Source organism: Cervus elaphus, chromosome 1 (assembly GCF_910594005.1).
Source record: "Cervus elaphus chromosome 1, mCerEla1.1, whole genome shotgun sequence".
Classification (NCBI taxonomy): Eukaryota; Metazoa; Chordata; class Mammalia; order Artiodactyla; family Cervidae; genus Cervus; species Cervus elaphus.
This window is the reverse complement of record NC_057815.1, coordinates 16,632,279-16,649,444: the sequence shown is the minus strand read 5'-3', so window position 1 is coordinate 16,649,444 and position 17,166 is coordinate 16,632,279. Positions and strand designations below refer to the sequence as shown.

The following is a 17,166-nucleotide window of genomic DNA, read 5'->3' as shown; positions in this document are numbered from 1 at the left end:
GGCACGGGAACTGATGAAAAATGTGTAGGGCACTCAGCCTGCAGTCTAGAAATTATTTATAAATAATAGTAACACAGGGAAACAAGTGAACAAGTAGATCCCAAGTTGGGAGGGGAAGCTTGAGTTCATGACCCAGAGGTGGAGGTGGGGTGGGGGATGGGGTGGCTCAGAGCCAGAGCAGACTAGAGAGGATAATGTGGAGATAACATGTGTGATAACATGGAGAAAGCTTTTAGTATGCTTCTGACACTTGCAAGTGCTCAATTAACATTTTCTCTTCTCATCTTTCTTTTCTTTTCTCCTCCTCCTCCCCATCTTGCTTGAGTGGAGAACTGGGTTTGGAGGCAAAACAAGTGGGACTGGCCTCCCAGCAGCAGATCCATGTTGGAAACAGGAGGGATGGGAGTGGGCATGGTGGTGTTGCATTTGACCTGAACCCTGTGATCCTGGGAAGCAAAGAAGGTTAAGAAATCTCCTCACCATTCGCATTGTTCTAGGAAAAGGTTTAGCTCTAAGACCCAGCCTTCCCTATATTACTTAGATAAGGTTCATGGCAACACTCTTTGTTATCCTATGACAAGGATAGACCCATCAGTTCAGTTCACTAAGTTGTGTCTGACTTTTTGCGACCCCATGGACTGCAGCACACCAGGCTTCTCTGTCCATCACCAACTTCCAGAGCTTGCTCAAACTCATGTCCAGCGAGTCAGTGATGCCATCCAAACATTTCATCCTCTGTCATCCTCTTCTCCTCCTGCCTTCAATCTTTCCACCATCTGTCTTTTCCAATGAGTCAGTTCTTCGCATCAGGTGGCCAAGTTATTGGAGTTTCAGCTTCAGCATCAGTCCTTCCAATGAATATTCAGGAATGATTTCCTTCAGGACTGACTGGTTTAATCTCCTTGCAGTCCAAGTGACTCTCAAGAACCTTCTCCAACATCACAGTTCAAAAGCATCAATTCTTCGGTTCTCAACTTTATTTATGGTCCAACTCTCACATCCATACATGACTACTGGAAAAACCATAGCTTTGACTACATGGACGTTTGTCAGCAAAGTAATGTCTGCTTATTAATATGCTGTCAAGGTTGGTCATAGCTTTTCTTCCAAAGAGCAGATGTCTTTGAAATTCACGAAAGCCATGAAATTCATGGCTGCAGTTACCATCTGCAGTGATTTTGGAGCCCAACAAAATAAAGTCTGCCACTGTTTCCACTGTTTCCCCCTCTATTTGCCATGGAGTGATGGGACCAGATGCCATGATCTTCATTTCTTGAATGTTGAGTTTTTAAGCAAGCTTATTCACTCTCCTCTTTCACTTTCATCAAGAGGCTCTTTAGTTCTTCTTCACTTTCTACCATAAAGGTGGTCTCATCTGCATATATGAGGTTATTGATATTTCTCCTGGCAATCTTGATTCCAGCTTGTGCTTCATCCAGCCTGGCATTTTGCATGATGTACTCTGCATATAAGTTAAATAAGCAGGGAGACAGTATACAGTCTTGATGTACTCCTTTCCCAATATGGAACCAGTTTGTTGTTCCATGTCCAGTTCTAGCTGTTGCTTCTTGACCTGCATACAGATTCCTCAGGAGGCAGGTAAGGTGGTCTGGTAGTCCCCTCTCTTGAAGATTTTCCACACTTTCTTGTGATCTACACAGTCAACGTCTTTGGGGGGAGGGTAATCAATAAAGTAGAAGTAGATGTTTTTTGGAATTCTCTTGCTTTTCCTATGATCCAACAGATGTTGGAAATTTGATCTCTGGTTTCTCTGCCTTTCCTAAATCCAGCTTGAACATCTGGGAATTCTCAGTCACATGCTGTTGAAGCCTTGCTTTGAGAATTTTAAGCATTACTTTGCTAGCGTGTGAGATGAATGCAATTTTCAGCATTTGAACATTCTTTGGCATTGCCTTTCTTTGGAATTGGAATGAAAACTGACCTTTTCCAGTCCTGTGGCCACTGCTGAGTTTTCCAAATTTGCTGGGATATTGAGTGCAGCACTTTCACAGCATCATCTTTCAGGATTTGAAATAGCTCACCTGGAATTCCATCACCTCCACTAGCTTTGTTCATAGTGATGCTTCCTAAGGCCCACTTGACCTCACATTCCAGGATGACTGGCTCTAGGTGAGTGATCACACCATCGTGATTCTCTGGGTCATGAAGATCTTTTTTGTACAGTTCTTCTGTGTATTCTTGCCACCTCTTCTTAATATCTTCTGCTTCTGTTAGGTCTCTACCATTTCTGCCCTTTATTGAGCCCATCTTTGCATGAAATATTCCCTTGGTATCTCTAAATTTTCATGAAGAGATCTCCAGTCTTTCCCATTCTATTGTTTTCCTCTATTTCTCTGCAGTGATCACTGAGGAAGGCTTTCTTATCTCTCCTTGCTATTCTTTGGAACTCTGCATTCAGATGGGTATAGCTTTCCTTTTCTCCTTTGCCTTTAGCTTCTCTTCTTTTCTCAGGCTATTTGTAAGGCCTCCTCAGACAGTCATTTTGCCTTTTTGCATTTCTTTTTCTTGGGGATGGTCTTGATCACTGCTTCCTGTACGATGTCATGAACCTCCATTCATAGTTTTTCAGGCACTCTGTCTATCCGATCTAATCCCTTGAATCTACTTGTCACGTACCCTGTATAATCATAAGGGATTTGATTTAGGTCATATGAATGGTCTAGTGGTTTTCCCTACTTTCTTCAAGTCTGAATTTTGCAATAAATAATTCATGATGTGAGCCACAGTCAGCTCCCTGTCTTCTTTTTGCTGACTCTAAGCTCTTCTCCTTCTTTCGCTGTAAAGAATATAATCAATGTGATTTCAGTATTGACCATCTGGTGATGTTCATGTGTAGATTTGTCTCTTGTGTTGTTGGAAGAGGATGTTTGCTATGACCAGTGAGTTCACTTGGCAAAACTCTGTTAACTTTTGCCCTGCTTCATTTTGTACTCCAAGGCCAAATTTGCCTGTTAATTCCAGGTATCTCTTGACTTCCTCCTTTTGCATTCAAGTCCCCTATGATGAAAGGAACACCTTTTTTGGGTGTTAGTTCTAGAAGGACTTCTAGGTGTTCATAGAACCATTCAACTTCAGCTTCTTCGGATTACTGGTTGGAGCATAGGCTTGGATTACCGTGATATTGAATGATTTGCCTTGGAAATGGACAGAGATCATTCTGTCATTTTGGAGATTACACTTAAGTACTGCATTTCAGACCATTTTGATGACTATGAGGTAACTCCATTTCTTCTAAGAGATTCTCGCCCACAGTAGTAGATATAATGGTCATCTGAATTAAATTCGCCCATTCCAGCCCATTTTAGTTCACTCTTACCATCTCCTGTTTGACCACTTCTAATTTACCTTGATTTATGAACTTAACATTCCAGGTTCCTATGCAATATTGCTCTTTATAGCATCAGACTTTACTTCTGTCACCAGTCACATCCACAATTAGGCATAGTTTTTGCTTTGGCTCCGTCTCTTTATTCTTTCCGGAGTTATTTCTCCACTCTTCTCCAGTAGCATATTGGGTATCAATCAACTTGTGGAGTTCATCTTTCAGTGTCATATCTTTTTGCCTTTTCATACTTTTCATGGGATTCTCAAAGCAAGAATACTGAAGTGGTTTCCCATCTCTTCTCCAGTGGAGCACGTTTTGTGAGAACTTTCCACCATGACCCATCCATTTGGGTGGACCTACTCAGCATGGCTCATGGTTTCATTGAGTTAGACAAGGCTGTGGTACAGGTCTTTAGATAGCTAGATATTTTCAGGAACTGATTTTATAATCCCGATTCTTGCATCTCTTCATATCTAGAAAATCACTAAATCCCTTTATGGTGACATCAGCTTCTCCTAACTGGCAGAAAACCGTTTGTAAACTAAGCGATTGATTGCACTGAACTTCCCCTTCACCAAAATCTTATATATTGACCATCCCACTGCTTCTTCAGAGAAGTCTTTCAGAGCTATCTGAAGTGCTGTCTCCTGGGCTGCAGTCCTCATTTTGCCTCAAATAAAACTCGACTCACAACTCTCAAGTTGTCCATCTCTTTTAGTTGACACAGAGGAAGTGAAGAATCTCTTTGGAGTCTCTTTTATAAGGGTGCTAATCTCATTCATGGGGGCCCAACCTCATGACCTAATTATCTCTCAAAGTCCCTACTTCCTAATACCATCACCTTGTAGTGGATGGATCTCAACATGTAAATTTTGAGGGGGATACAAATATTCAGGCCATAGCAACTCAGTTCTGTAGCCATCTTAAGGCTCAACTGGAGAAGTATCAACTTCCAAGTTTACTCACGGCTATCCTCCTCACCAGGTTGTTGGAAGGTTTCAGTGTTTTAAGGCCTATTGCACTGAGGGCCTCAGTACCTCCCAGGCTTTTAGCCAGAGGCCACTTACAGTTTCTTGCTCTTTGTGTCCTTCAACAGGTCTCCAAAGCTCCCAACAAGGCAGCTTATTTCATCAGAACCTGCAAACCAAGAAGAGCTAGAGAAAAAGAGCACAAACTAGACAGAAGTCAGAGTCTTTTGCAATCTAATCTCAGAACGGACATCCAATCACTTTTGCCATGTATCCTATTCACTAAAGATCTTAATGACCCAGATAACCATGATGGTGTGATCAGTCACCTAGGGCCAGACATCCTGGAATGTGAAGTCAAGTGGTCCTTAGGAAGCATCACTATGAACAAAGCTAGTGGAGGTGATGGAATTCTAGCTGAGCTATTTAAAACCCTAAAAGATGATGCTGTGAAAGTGCTGCACTCAATATCCCAGCAAATTTGGAAAACTGAGCAGTTGTCATAGGACTGGAAAAAGTCATTTTCACTCCAATCCCAAAGAAAGGCAATGCCAAAAAACATTCAAACTACTGCACAATTGCACTTATCTCACGCTAGCAAAGTAATGCTCAAAATTTTCCAAGTGCATCTTCAATAGCTTGGAGCCAAGTGAGATTCCAAGAGAGGCTTCAGCAGAATCAAGAATTACAGATGTTCAAACTGGATTTGGAAAGACAGAGGAACCAGAGATCAAATTGCCAACATCCGTTGGATCATAGAAAAAGCAAAGGAATTCCAGGAAAAACCCCTGGAGAAGAAATGATCACTCATTCCAGTATTCTTGCCTGGACAATCCCATGGATGGAGGAGCCTGGCAGGCTACAGTCCATGGGGTCGCAAAGAGTCAGACACAATTGAATGACTTCACTTTCCAGAAAACATCTACTTCTGCTTTATTGATTACACCAAAGCCTTTGTGTGGATCACAACAAACTGTGGGAAATTCTTCAAGAGATGGAAATACCAGGACACTTTCCCTGTCTCCTGAGAAATCTGTATGCAGGTCAAGAAGCAACAGTTAGAATGGACATGGAACAACAGACTGGTTCCATATTAGAAAAGGAGTACATCAAGGCTGTATATTGTCACCCTGCTTATTTAACTTATTTGCAGAGTACATCATGTGAAATGTCAGGCTGTATGAAGTACAAGCTGGAATCAAGATTGCCAGGAGAAATATCAATAACCTCAGATATGCAGATGACACCACCCTTACGGCAGAAAGCAAAGAGGAACTAAAGAGCCTCTTGATGAAAGTGAGAGAAGAAGGTTAAAAAGCTGGCTTAAAACTCAACTTTCAAAAAATGAAGATCATGGCATCCGGTCCCATCACTCCATGGCAAATAGGAGGGGAAACAGTGGAAACAGTGAGAGACTTTATTTTGTTGGGCTCCAAAATCACTGCAGATGGTGACTGCTGCCATGAAATTAAAAGATGTTTGCTTCTTGGAAGAAAAGCATATTAAAAAGCAGAGACATTACTTTGCAAACAAAGGCCCATCTAGTCAAAGCTATGGTTTTTCCAGTAGTCATGGATGGATGTGAGAGTTGGACCATAAAGAAAGCTGAGCACCGAAGAATTGATGCTTTTGAACTGTGGTGTTGGAGAAGACTCTTTGGACTGCAAAGAAGAAGTCCTTTGGACTACAAGGAGATCAAAGCAATCAATCTTGAAGGAAATCATTCCTGAATATTCATTGGAAGGACTGATGTTGATGCTGAAACTCCAATACCTTGGCCACCTGATGCAAAGAACTAACTCTTTGGAAAAGACCCTGAAGCTGGAAAAGATTGAAGGCAGGAGGAGAAGAAGACAGAGGATGAACTGTTTGGATGGCATCACTGACTCAATGGACATGAGTTTGAGCAAGCTCTGAGAGTTGGTGATGGAAAGGGAAACCTGGCGTGCTGCAGTCCATGGAGTTCAATGAGACTGACATGACTGAGGGACTGAACTGACTGATGGACTAGGTCCAGCCCACAAGCAAAGGGAGAGGGTTAAATAAGGAAATGAATAACAGGAGTGGATCATAGGGACCATCATGGGAAGATGTCTTCCACAATATTTTGTCAAATAAAAGTGGTAAGATTTTATAAGAAGGGATTACTGCAAAGTGGGGAGAGGGACTATTGCAATAAGGAGAACACTGTCCAAAAGGCCAGCAAGCATCTCAAGAGAGTTGGGTAAAGAGTTTTCTTTTATAGAGCAGAGTAAACAAGGCTAGGAAAGATCCATGTGGTGAAGTGGGATGAAAGCATCTCATGCAATAGTTCAGAGAGTGTTTTACCCTGAGTCTAAGTCTCTTTTACTAAATAAACCATAGTGAGGGGCTATATGCTGGCTCAGATTGAGGAGGTGGGCAAAGTTCAGGGGCCTTAATAAATGAGAGAAGCTTAACCAAAGTTTGCTTAACAGCATTTTGTCCTTATTGATCAGTGGGACAAAAACAATTCATTTAGTGACTTTTGAGGCCAACAATGGGAATTTGGAGTGTCTATGTCTAGCCTTGTCATCCTAGGAGACTGGAATGCAAAAGTAGGAACACAAGAGATAAAGAGATACCTGGAGGAACAGACAAATTTGACTTTGGAGTACAAAATGAAGCTGGGCAAAGGCAAACAGAGTTTTGCCAAGTGAACTCACTGGTCATAGCAAACACCCTCTTACAACACAAGAGACACTACACAACTCTACACGTGGACATCACCAGATGGTCAACACTGAAATCACATTGATTGTATTCTTTGCAGCCAAAGATGGAGAAGAGCTACAGAGTCAGTAAAAAAAAAAAAAAAAGACTGGGAGCCAACTGTAGCTCACATCATGAATTATTTATTGCAAAATTCAGACTTGAAGAAAGTAGGGAAAACCACTAGACCATTCATATGACCTAAATCAAATCCCTTATGATTATACAGGGTACGTGACAAGTAGATTCAAGGGATTAGATCGGATAGACAGAGTGCCTGAAAAACTATGAATGGAGGTTCATGACATCGTACAGGAAGCAGTGATCAAGACCATCCCCAAGAAAAAGAAATGCAAAAAGGCAAAATGACTGTCTGAGGAGGCCTTACAAATAGCCTGAGAAAAGAAGAGAAGCTAAAGGCAAAGGAGAAAAGGAAAGCTATACCCATCTGAATGCAGAGTTCCAAAGAATAGCAAGGAGAGATAAGAAAGCCTTCCTCAGTGATCACTGCAGAGAAATAGAGGAAAACAATAGAATGGGAAAGACTGGAGATCTCTTCATGAAAATTTAGAGATACCAAGGGAATATTTCATGCAAAGATGGGCTCAATAAAGGGCAGAAATGGTAGAGACCTAACAGAAGCAGAAGATATTAAGAAGAGGTGGCAAGAATACACAGAAGAACTGTACAAAAAAGATCTTCATGACCCAGAGAATCACGATGGTGTGATCACTCACCTAGAGCCAGTCATCCTGGAATGTGAGGTCAAGTGGGCCTTAGGAAGCATCACTATGAACAAAGCTAGTGGAGGTGATGGAATTCCAGGTGAGCTATTTCAAATCCTGAAAGATGATGCTGTGAAAGTGCTGCACTCAATATCCCAGCAAATTTGGAAAACTCAGCAGTGGCCACAGGACTGGAAAAGGTCAGTTTTCATTCCAATTCCAAAGAAAGGCAATGCCAAAGAACGTTCAAATGCTGAAAATTGCATTCATCTCACACGCTAGCAAAGTAATGCTTAAAATTCTCCAAGCTAGGCTTCAATAGCACATAAACCAAAAACTTCCAAATGTTCAAGCTGGATTTAGGAAAGGCAGAGAAACCAGAGATCAAATTTCCAACATCTGTTGGATCATAGGAAAAGCAAGAAAATTCCAAAAAACATCTATTTCTGCTTTATTGACTACACAAAAGCCTTTGACTATGTAGATCACAAGAAAGTGTAGAAAATCTTCAAGAGAGGGGACTACCAGACCACCTTACCTGCCTCCTGAGGAATCTGTATGCAGGTCAAGAAGCAACAGTTAGAACTGGACATGGAACAACAAACTGGTTCCATATTGGGAAAGGAGTACATCAAGACTGTATACTGTCTCCCTGCTTATTTAACTTATATGCAGAGTACATCATGAGAAAGGCTGGGCTGGATGAAGCACAAGCTGGAATCAAGATTGCCAGGAGAAATATCAATAACCTCATATATGCAGATGAGACCACCTTTATGGTAGAAAGTGAAGAACTAAAGAGCCTCTTGATGAAAGTGAAAGAGGAAAGTGAAAAAGTTGACTCAAAAACTCAATATTCAAGAAACGAAGATCATGGCATCCAGTCCCATCACTCCATGGCAATTGAGGGGGAAACAATGGAAACAATGAGAGAGCTTATTTTGTTGGGCTCCAAAATCACTGTAGATGGTGACGGCAGCCATGAAATTAAAAGCCATTTGCTCTTTGGAAGAAAAGCTATGACCAACATCGACAGCATATTAATAAGCAGAGACATTACTTTGCTGACAAAGGTCCATGTAGTCAAAGCTATGGTTTTTCCAGTAGTCATGTATGGATGTGAAAGTTGGACCATAAAGAAAGCTGAGAACTGAAGAATGGATGCTTTTGAACTGTGGTGTTGGAGAAGGTTCTTGAGAGTCACTTGGACTGCAAGGAGATCAAACAAGTCAATCCTGAAGAAAATCATTCCTGAATATCTATTGGAAGGACTGATGCTGAAGCTCAAACTCCAATATTTTGGCCACCTGATGTGAAGAACTGACTCATTAGAAGAGACCCTGATGTTGGAAATGATTGAAGGCAGATGGAGAAGGGGATGACAGAGGATGAGATGGTTGGATGGCATTACTGACTCAATGGACATGAGTTTGAATAAGCTCCAGAAGTTGGTGATGGATAGGGAGACCTGGTTGCACAGTCTATGGGGTCGCAAAGAGTTGGACTTGACTGAATGACTGAACTTAATGAACTGAAAGGCCTGTCCCACCAGATTCCCTGGAGCAGAGTGCCTCACTGCATGCTGAACTCTGTCAGACAGTGTTGAAGGTCAACAGCCATAGCAACACAGGGTTCAGTCTCCAGAGAGGCAGATGGCAAATGCTCTTGTTGTCGTTGTTCAGTCACTGGCAAATGCTCTTGGCAAGTGCCAATTTGTCAGTGACATCTGTGTATGAAGTTATAACAAAAAGAATCAGTCTATGAACCAAGGATGCCATGCTTTTCCAGTAGTCACATACGGATGTGAGAGTTGGACCATAAAGAAGGCTGAGCCCCAAAGAATTGATGCTTTTGAACTGTGGTGTTAGAGAAGACTCTTGAGAGTCCTTTTGACTTCAAGGAGATTAAACCAGTGAATCCTCAAGGAAATCAGTCTTGAATATTCACTGGAAAGACTGATGCTGAAGCTGAAACTCCAATTCTTTGGGCCACCTGATGCGAAGAACTGACTCATTAGAGGAGACTCTGATGCTGGAAAAGACTGAAGGTAGATGGAAAAGGGGACGACAGATGGTTGGATGGCATCACTGACTTGATGGACATGAGTTTGAGCAAGCTCCAGGAGTTGGTGATGGACAGGGAAGCCTGTTGTTCTGCAGTCCGTGGGGTTGCAAGGAGTTGGACATGACTGAGTGACTTAACAACAACAAATGAACCAGGAAGTGGCTTCTTATCCAACACCAAATGGGCTGGCACCGTGATCTTGGAGTTTCCAGCCTCTGGAATAGAAAAGTAAATTTCTCTTGCTTATAAGCTACCCAGCCTGTGGTATATTGTTATAGCTGCATGAATGTTCTAAGACATGAGTCATACCTTTGTCAGGGAGCAAAACTGGCTGCCTCTAAAATGTCTCCTTGGCATGCAGATTACTCAGAGCTGAAACCAGTCAAGCTTCAAAAGACTCGGGAAGAAACTTTGACCGTCCCTCTAACTGCCTAAAAGATTTTATATACTGGGCCTGTTACTGAATAGAGCTATCACCAGACAGATCTGCAAGGGGTATTGGCCAGCTGTGGTGGGGTTAGCTCTTCAGAGTCCATTGATCTGCCTGGCCCAGCAAACATTTGTTTAGGAGACATTTGCTTTTTCATCTCCACGTGAATTGCCTTTTCTCCGTTTTGAAGTCCCAAATCACTACCCTCAACCTTCTCTTTTGTCATTAGCTGATGATGGCATTTAAGATGGAGGTTTCAGCCATTGTGGCAAGTTACTCAATTTTCCTGGGTCTCTCCCATGTATACATATCATTAAACTTTCATTTGACTTTCTCCTGTTAATCTGCCTCATGTCAACTTAATTTTTAGACCAGCCAGAAGAATCTAGAAGGGCAGGGGAAAATTTCTTCCTCCCCCACACCTGATTGCATTCTTGTGAGAGAACCACAGAGGACCAGCTAAGTCACACTTGTATTCTTGACCCACAGAAATTGTGTGATAATAAGTGTATTAAGTCACTAAATACTGGGGGTCATTTCTTACATGGCAACAGATAACTAATGTAAGGTTGGTCATGCTAACACTCCACAGAAGTCTAGGATCTGAAGACAAGTCAGCTTTTTATGGGTGGCCCCTGAGAAGCTTCAAGAAGGCAGATGGAGCATGGTGGTTAAGTGATAAGAGATTGAATACACCTGCAGACAGCAGCCAGATCATATCTTACAACAGAATTCTGCAGCTACCAATCCAGGAAGCTCAGTCACAACCTTGGCAGAATCGTCCCGGAGTGGTGAGGCCTTGGCCAATGATGTCCAACTGTCTTATTTTTCACTCATCAATGTTTTCAACTCTGGAACAAGCATAGGAAGCCATATATGTTCCCCAAGTCAATCACACAGATGTTTTCCTTCTGTAACTCCCACTTCCCCAAGCAAAATTGCCAATCAAAACATCCAATCTTGAAACTATCCCTACACTTTTTTTTTAAATTGTTGAGCTTTCCCACTCCCTGCTTGACTTTGACTCTCTGCCAAATGGCAAGTGATGGTGTTGACCCTCTTGCTATGGGAAGCTTGGAATACAAGGCCTCTGTTCTCCTTTGGGCGGTCTTTACTTCCTCAGCATCCTCTTCTTCCACTCACATGTGCTCTGCTGCCTCCTACTGGGCACCTGATCTGGACTACGGGGCAGAAAGTAGGAGCAGTAAGCAGGGTGGCTGATGGCCAGCCGTCTTCCTCCTGTTCTCCCTCCACATGTCAACGTTCACCATGGGTTTTCTTGTGGTTGACTGGAGCCTTTAATTTATCCAGATTAGATTTCCTAAAAAATTGGAAATAGAACTGCCATATGACCCAGCAATCCCACTTCTGGGCATACACACTGAGGAAACCAGATCTGAAAGAGACACGTGCACCCCAATGTTCATCGCAGCACTGTTTATAATAGCCAGGACATGGAAGCAACCTGGATGCCCATCAGCAGACGAATGGATAAGGAAGCTCTGGTACATATACACCATGGAATATTACTCAGCCGTTAAAAAGAATTCATTTGAACCAGTCCTAATGAGATGGATGAAACTGGAGCCCCTTATACAGAGTGAAGTAAGCCAGAAAGATAAAGACCATTATAGCATACTAACACATATATATGGAATTTAGAAAGATGGTAATGATAACCTTATATGCAAAACAGAAAAAGAGACACCGAAATACAGAACAGACTTTTGAACTCTGTGGGAGAATGTGAGGGTGGGATATTTCAAAAGAACAGCATGTATACTATCTATGGTGAAACAGATCACCAGCCCAGGTGGGATGCATGAGACAAGTGCTCGGGCCTGGTGCACTGGGAAGACCCAGAGGAATCGGGTGGAGAGGGAGGTGGGAGGGGGGATCGGGATGGGGAATACGTGTAAATCTATGGCTGATTCATATCAATGTATGACAAAACCCACTGAAATGTTGTGAAGTAATTAGCCTCCAACTAATAAAAAAAAATTAAAAAAAAAATTTATCCAGATTAGATAGGGAGGGTGTTGATAGAGTCAATTAAATCTTCCCCATCTTCCTCACTCCAGAACTCAGAAGAGAAACATAGGTTCAGAATGAAGTTATGGGGCCCTCATGGCCAGACAGTGAGAGAAGTCTCTGGCTTGTTACCAGGGTGAGGAGGGATGGGTGTGTATCCATAGCCTGGATTATTGTTTTCTAAGAAATAAGGCAAAAGAAGAAATTTGAACTTCTCTAAATCCCCAGTTTGGGAATAGGAAAGTCTGAAGAAAGAAATGACTCTAGGTGGTGGTAAAATATGTTTCATTTCAGATATCATTTGGGGGAAAAATATCTGTGGCTTAGAGTGAAAAACTCTACCCGCTTCCACTGTTCTATCTTCCTAGCATTTAACTGCCCAAAAGCTCCCTTGCCCTCCTCCTCTCTTTCCTAGCAGAGCTGGAAGATAAGACCAGAGTTCACGCCACAGTTCTGTTAAGCCAGGTCAAGCCACTGACAGTCATCAAATGCCTGGGACTATGGAATTCTGATGTCCAACCGAGGAAGTAAGGATTGACGATTCTGAAGGGAGGATCAGGTGGGGGTATTTGAGGTGTGAAAGAGAGAGGACTATGAGAAGGAAAGAGAAGAAAGAGGAAAGGGCATATATTTTGAAGCTCAGACAAGACAGTAGTTTTTTAAGAGTGTCTTTTGTTTTTTTCTCCCTTTGGTTTTTGATTTCTTTCTTCCTTTCTTTCTTTTTTTTTAAATTGAAGTATAATTGATCTACAATGTTTCAGGTGTACACCAAAAGTGATGCAGAATACTTTCAGATTACTTTGCAAGATATTCAGTGTCCTTCCCTGTGCTATACAGTAGGTCCTTCTACAGTTTATGTATTTTATATATAAAAGACTATATATAGTATTACAGACTATATATAGTCTGTATCTGTTGGGCTTCCCAAGTGGCCCTAGTGGTAAAAGAATCTGCCTGCCAATGCAGGAGATGCTAGAGGCATGGGTTTGATCCCTGGGTCAAGAAGATCCCCTGGAGTAGGAAATGGCAACCTACTCCAATATTCTTGCCTGGGAAATCCCATGGAGAGAGGAACCTGGAAGGCTACAGTCCATGGGGGTCACAGAGTCAGACAGGACTGCAAGAGTGAAACTGAGAGTGAGTCTGATTGGTTAACCCCCAATTCTCAGATTATCCCTCCCTCCTTTCCCCTTTGGTAACCATAAATTTGTTTTCTATGTCTGTGAGTCTGTTTCTGTTCTGTAAATAAGTTCATTTTTATAATATTTTAGAGTCCACATATAAGTGATGTAATGTTTGCTTTTCCCCGGGTACACAGTGTTACAATTGAATAGAATTGTGGGACAATGAGCTAGTGTTGGAGAACTGTTTGGTGGCATGGAAAAAACTACACACGCACGTTGAAGCTGGGTCCAGAATCAGTAAGGTCACATTATGCTGCTTCACCATGGTATAAGAACCTTAAAATAATATACTCCGATTTCTCCCCTTCAATTTCTTCCCCAAGTATATAGCCTTTATACTATTGTTGTCAAACATTTTACTTTTGTATATATTACAAACCCCACATTACATTTATTATTGTTTAAACAACTGATGCTCTTTTAAAGAAGTGTGAATAGTTTTAAAGTTCTTGCATATTTACTTATGTAGTTAATCTTTCCAAAGTTCCACATTCCTTTGTATAGACCTATATTTTGATTTATTATTTTCCTTCTGCTTGTTTAATATTTTGTATTGTGTAGATCTGCTAGTGATGAATGCTTTCAGACATTTTATATCTAAAAAGTCTAATTTGTCTTCATTTTACTTTTTTTTTTTTCCAGTGGGTTTTGTCTTCATTTTAAAAGGATGTTATATTAGTTTTCTAGGGCCGCCATAACAAAATAACTGGACTGGTGTCTGAAACAGCAGAAATTCATTTTCCCTCAATTCTAGAGGGCAGCAGCCCAACATGAAGGTGTTAGGTTTCTCCTGAGGCCTCTCTCGGCGTTTTCACTTTTGTAACATAGCTGACTACCATACTGCATCAGTGTCCTGATTTCTTTTCTTTTTAGGACAGCAATTATATTGGATTAGGGTCTGCTACCTAGTAGGCAAAGCATTGGTGGTTCAGTGGTAGAATTCCTGCCTTCCACGCAGGAGACCTGGGTTTGATTCCTGGCCAGTGTATAATGCCTAACTACTTTGGGGCTTCCCTGGTAGCTCAACTGGTAAAGAATCCGCCTGCAATGTGGGAGACCTGGGTTCGATCCCTGGGTTGGGAAGATCCCCTGGAGGAGGGCATGGTAACCCCCTCCAGTATTCTTGCCTGGAGAATCCCATGAATAGAGGAGCCTGGTGGGCTACAGAGCAAGGGGTCACAAAGAGCAACTAAGCACAACACAGGGTCTATTCAGATGACCTCAGTTTGTTTTAATCATATCTGGTCTCTACATACAATGATATTTTGAGCTACTGGGGGTTATAACTTTGAATTTGTGGGGTTGGGGCATGCACATGCATGCTCATTCGATTCAGTCCTGTCCAACTCTATGCAACACTATGGACAGTAACCCTCCAGGCTTCTCTGTCCACGGGATTCTCCAGGCAAGAATACTGGAGTACATTCTTGTGCCCTCCTCCAGGGGATCTTCCGGACCCAAAGATCAAAGCCGGGTCTCCTGCACTGCAGGTGGATTCTTTACTGCTGAGCCACCGGAAAGCCTAAAGGGCGAGTATAAGTCAACCCAAACCAGATTTTTTTTTGTAAGTGTGGAACTGTGTCATTGTTTAGCTGCTAAGTCATGTCCAACTCTTTTGCAATCCCATGGACTATATAGCCTGCCAGGCTCTTCTGTCCATGGGATTTCCCAGGCAAGAATACTGGAGTGGTTTGCCATTCCCTTCTCCAGGGGATCTTTCCAACCAGGGATTGAACCCGTTTCCTGCACTGTAGGTGGATTCTTTATGCCTGTGCCACCTGGGAAGTCCTACAAAATTGTAGGTTGACAGTTTTCTTTCAGTTCTTTAAAGATGTTGCTCCACTATCATCTCTCTGCATTGTTTCCAATGAGAAATATGCTGTCATCTTTAATTTTGTTCTTCTGAATATATTGAATCTCTTTTCCTCTGGCTGTTAAAATTTTCTCTTTATACAAGATTTTAAGCAATTTTATTATGATTTGCTTTGGTGTTATCTTCATGTTTCTTGTGTTGGGGATTCATTGAGTTTCTTGGATCTAAGGGTTTATTACTTTAGTCTGAAGCAGAAGTAATCTTCTTTTAGGACTCTTCATAGAAATAGAATTGTGGCTCAAAGACTTGAAAATTTTAAAATTTGATGCTTTTTACCAATTTGTCACCCGTAAAGTATCAACCAACTTATATCCCCAACAGCAAACATATCATATTTCTAAAAATTTTATTTAATTGGAGGATAATTGCTTTACAAAGTTGTGTTGGTTTCTGCTGTACAACGATGTGAATCAGTTATATATATATATCTTCCCTGTAGAGCCTCCCTCCCCCTCCTATCCCAACACGCTTCATATTCTTTTTCATTATCAATCCAATTGGTTAAAAAGTTCTCATTGTTTCAATCCCCCTCCTATCCCAACCCTCTTCATATTCTTTTTAATTTTAAACCCAATTGGTTCTCATTGTTTCAATTTACATTTCTTTGATTACCCATAGAATCAAAACTTTGTTCATGTTTATTGACAATTTTTCTTCACTCTTTCAGTCATTTGAACTTCTACTATACACCAGGAAATGTTTTATGTGCTGGGGATACTGCAATACACTAGGGTCATGAAGCCTGCCTTCTAATGAGAGTTGGGGGAGATAGAGCACACACATATACACACACACCCAAAGTTTCAGATTGACACAAGCTATAAAAAATAAGACAAGATGATGTGATGAAGAATGACTTGGTATGGGGACTTTCCTAAGTTGGGTAATTGCTGAAGGTTTTTCTGAAGATGTGATATTTAAGCTATAACCCAAATTATGAGAAAGAAGTAGGCATGCAAAGATATGGGACAAAAACAGGAAATAGCAAGTGTAAATGGTGTAAGGTAGGGATGAGTTTTAGCTCATTTGAGGGCTAGAAGAACCCTCATGTGGCTAGACAGTGGTTAGCAGGAGAGAAAGCTTTAGGATCTGAACTCAGAGAGCTAGGCAATGAAGATTCATAGAACCTATAAAGCCATAGTAAGGAGTTTATAGTTTATTTTAAATGTGAATTACCTATACAAGCCCTTTGCCCATATTTCAATTGGAGTGGTCATATTTTTAAACTAATTTTTTAAGATTCTTGTTATATTAGAAATGGTAACATCTGTGGGTATTCGTTGCAGATACTTACCTCTATTTTTCATGTCTTTTAATTTTGTGTACAGTGTTTTTAAAATCCCTTTTTTATTTTGCTTTTTAAAAATATTAGTAAATCTATAAGTCTTACTTTACTGCTACTGGTTTCAGAAAGTTCTTCCACCAAAACTATTAAAATGCTCACTCAAATTTTCATCTTACTCATTTCTTTCACACATCAATTTTTCAGTTATTTTTAAAACTCTCATATCCGAGACAAATATTTCTGCCTCACCTCTGAGCCTCCCAGGAGGAACAAGGCTGAGAAATGGGTTGCAACTGGGTGATATAATACCTCTTACATAATAATGAATACATAGCTAACATGTATTATTTAATGCCTTGCTGTGGCTATTGATGTTCTCAAAGGGGAAAAAACCCACATTTTACTTATGTCCACAGATGATTAACTCCAAACTCAGCCACTGATGAGAAATGGGTCCTTCTGTCTGCGTCTCTTTTTCCCCATGGATGATGTGGCTTCCTGGAGCTCTCTGCTGAGGTACCAGGATCCAC

At 41.3% G+C, this 17,166-nt stretch overlaps 1 non-coding gene across 1 annotated transcript; it reads left to right on the top strand.

The window, feature by feature from the left end:
- The first annotated feature begins 14,395 nt into the window (after positions 1 to 14,395).
- On the top strand, positions 14,396 to 14,466 carry TRNAG-UCC. The gene has a single exon. It is a non-coding gene; the product is annotated as a tRNA-Gly (tRNA).
- Positions 14,467 to 17,166: the final 2,700 nt, after the last annotated feature.